Below are 3,929 nucleotides of genomic sequence, written 5' to 3'. Positions count from 1 at the left end.
TTACTTAGTATCAAACAAACAAAAATCAACCAGCCAGCTTAACAAACAAACAAAAGCCCAAGCTTTAGTCTCAAAATCTGTTTCAGGCCATAGGAATAAAACCAATTGGTCACTAAAATGCGTGTTGTGATATTACTCATGAATTTAATCAGTAAAGAATTTATTACATTTATTTAGCGTGTGTGCTTGTACACCCACACATGTATGTGCCACGATGTGTATGTGGAGATCAGAGGACAACCAAAGGAGTTAGTTCTTCCTTTCTATCCTGTGGGTCCTGGGGATTGCTCAAATCATCACACTTGGCTGCGTGCACCTTTAGATTGAGCCATCTCTGCCCTTCAATAAGGAATTCTGAGAGCCTTCTGTTTGTAACTATCTTCAGATTCTAAAACAATGCTGGTGAAAAGACACAGCCTCTTCCCCTGCAGATGATTCCAGTTCCATAAGAAATGGGCAAATATCCAATACTTAGAATGCAGGAGGATCAATACCTTAACATACTATAAGAATCTGCCAGACTTAGAGGCAGTGAGAAGGGAAAGTGTCATTTTTTGCAGAGGGGACCACACCTGCAGATTTGAGAGAACGTGGTTACTGTTCTATTGCTGTGAAGAGACAACCATGAGCATTGCAATTTGTATAAAAGAAAGCATTTAACTGGGGTTTGCTGAGAGTCTCAGAGGTTTGATTCATTGTTATCATGATGGGAAGCTCGGCAGCTGCGGTAGTCTGAATGAAAATGGCGCCCGTAGACTCATAGTGAGTAGCATTATTGGAAGTGTGACTTAGTCAGAGAAAGTGTGTCCCTGCGCGGTGAACTTTGAGGTTTCAGAAGTTCAAGCCAGGCCTCGTGGCTCACCGTCTCTTCCTGCTGCCTGTGGATCCAGATGTAGCTTTCTCAGTTACCTCTCCAACACCATGTCCACCTGCCTGCTATCATGCTTCCCGCCATGACAAGAATGGGCTAAATCTCTTAACTGTGCGACAAGACCTTTAACTGCTCTGCAATTAAATGCTTTCCTTTATAAGAGTTTCTGTGGCAATGGTGTCTCTTTGTAGCAATAAAAACCCTAATAAGACAGAAGTACGCAGTACCTAATAAGACAAGCAGACATGGTGCAAGAGAATAGCAGAGAATTTTACATTTAGGTTTGGATCCACAAGCAACAGGAAGAGAGAGAGACACACTGGGCCTGGCTTGAGCTTTTGAAACCCCAAAGCCCATCCCCAGTGATACATTTCCTCCAACAAGGCTACACCTCCTAATCCCTGTCAAGTAGTACCACTCTCTGATGACAAAGCATTCAAATATGTGCGCCTATGGGGCCATTCTTATTCAAGCCACAAGGACTGTCCATTACAGTGGAATGAAACTGGTGGTATTTCAGGCGCTCAAGTTGAGGGTCTGACTGCATCAAATCTTGGTTCTTCTCCATCGTCTTAGACCAGAAACACAGGTAAGTCACATCCGCTGAGATAATGCTGTGAACATTTAAACGGGTGTCTGCTCCTCGGTGGTCATAGTCTCTGAGTCTCTCCACTCACAGTTAAAGGTGGGAATCTGACTACTCATGGCCAACTGCCTGAAGCAGGTGTCCGTCCTCCTCTGGCTGTTAGGGTGACCAGGACTGCGTGTGAACGGGGAGCAATTGCACTGGGGCCACCTAAGGTTGAGAGTCATGGCAGGGAGGACTTTGACGGTGAAAGAGACTTCTGCAAAAAGATCGTGTGTGACCGTGGTCACAGGAAGCCATTGGACAAAAACTAAGTACTTCCTCTCCATTCACACGAGTAGTGATGTAAATGAGAAGCTTATTTTTGTTTGATTAGGGTTGGCTTGTTACAGCAATTTTTCATTGGTGACGTAGTGTAGGTTGAAACAGTACTTGGCTTTTATAGGCTGGCTGGTTCATGGTCCTTTGGTCTCTGGACAAGACAGAGCCTGCCCTCTCCATAAGACTGAGTTTCTGAATGTGTGCAAAGGGTTCCTATTGACTTGTTTCCATCAGAGGACTCTGGAATCAGGTCTAGGTCTGTTAACGGCTATTTTGTTCCTCTGGGGTTTAGTGTTGCAGCTCTTAGCTGCACAAGTGAGAATTTCCCAGGTAACAGCTTTTGTGTTTGTCATGCACTGTCCATTATTTTATATTTGCCCTTGGTTAATAAAGGAGTTAAGAACCTCATAAACAAATCTTAGGATGAATTTTCAAACATAATGACATATAACATTCTCCTCTAAGTATACAAGCTTTTAAATGAACTTCTCAAATTCTCTCTGTGTAAAATGTTTCAAAAGGATTGTTACATTTTTTCTGTGTTACCCATAGGTTAAAAAACAGTATAAATAGCATAAACTATATTGTTCTTATAGTTTGCAGTGCTGATGCCTAGCCAAGTTTTCCTAATTTAAAATTTCAGAGGGAGGCAGGTGTTATCTGAAGTTTGAGGCAAGCCTGATCTATAGAGCAAGTTCCAGAACAGACAGGGCTACACAGAGAAGCCCTGTCTTGAAAAAGCCAATAAATGCATAACAAATAAATGAATTTCATGAGAAAGGTAATTTCTTTCTTAGATATGTATAAATTTGGTTCTCATTTTGAGTTGAAGACTTCTCTAGATCATAAATCTGTTGCTTAATAAGTCATGTGATCTTTCAAAATGTGACTTCGGGACTCAGTAAATGTATACTTACATGGAACCCAACGAAAGCAGACCCCAACTGTAAAGTATTGGTTGCAAATCATGGGATAATAAATGCATAACAAATAAATGAATTTCATGAGAAAGGTAATTTCTTTCTTAGATATATATAGATTTGGTTCTCATTTTGAGTTGAAGACTTCTCTAGATCATAAATCTGTTGCTTAGTAAGTCATGTGATCTTTCAAAATGTGACTTCGGGACTTAGTAAATGTATACTTACATGGAACCCAACGAAAGCAGACCCCAACTGTAAAGTATTGGTTGCAAATCATGGGATGCAGGGGGGCATCACAGTCTAAAATTAGAATATTAGCCTGTTTGCACTATTTTGTTCTGTTGTTGTTCTTTTCTGTTCCCTTTTTGTGGTGTGCTGAGGATCCACAAGTCGTCCTCCCCTCCCCTCCCCTCTGTTCCACCTGCTCCCACCCCATGCTCCTTTAGCTTCCTGCTACTGAGTTACATGCTTAGCCTTAAAGCGAGTCCACCAGACGGGGACATTCGCACTGGAGCCTTTCACCTATTATCTTCTTAATTTTTCTTCCTTTAGACACACCTTTTTAGCATGCATTGATGTGGGAGTCCCCTCTGTGTGCTGTGATTACCATTAATGAATAAAGAAACTGCCTTGGCCTGTTGATAGGGCACAACTTAGGTATGTGGGGAGAAATGGACTGAACGCTGGGAGAAAGAAGGGCGGAGTCAGGTAGATGCCATAGATCCATAGCCAGAGGTAGATGTGCTGAAACTTTGCTGGTAGGCCATGACCTCGTGGTGATATACAGATTAACAGAAATGGGTTAAATTAAGATGCAAGAGCTAGTCAATAAGAAGCTAGAGCTAATGGGCCAACCAGTGTTTTAATTAATGTGGTTTTTGTGTGGTTATTTTGGTTCTGGGCAGCTAGGACAAACTAGCAGCCTCCTCCTCCAACAATGCATAGTGTTGTGGATACTGAAAATATTTAGCTAGGAATAATTACAAGTAACAAGGGACTCCTGAGATTATATGTTTCAAACCTCTGAAGTTTGGAAGCAACAAAAGACAATGCTTCAGAGGAATGGGAAGTCACGTGCTCCAATCTATGGTAGCCATGTGTGGTTTTCTGAACTGTGTTCTTGGTATTACCCAGTGAAGAGGGGGAAAGAAAAAAACCCTAAATGCTAAGTGTTTTTGTTTTTCAAGGTCCAAATTTAATGTTCGTGTGAAACAAGGACAGAGTGACA

The sequence above is a fragment of the Chionomys nivalis genome, chromosome 13 (genome assembly GCF_950005125.1).
Source record: "Chionomys nivalis chromosome 13, mChiNiv1.1, whole genome shotgun sequence".
In the NCBI taxonomy this organism is placed as follows: domain Eukaryota; kingdom Metazoa; phylum Chordata; class Mammalia; order Rodentia; family Cricetidae; genus Chionomys; species Chionomys nivalis.
This window is presented reverse-complemented; position numbering follows the sequence as displayed.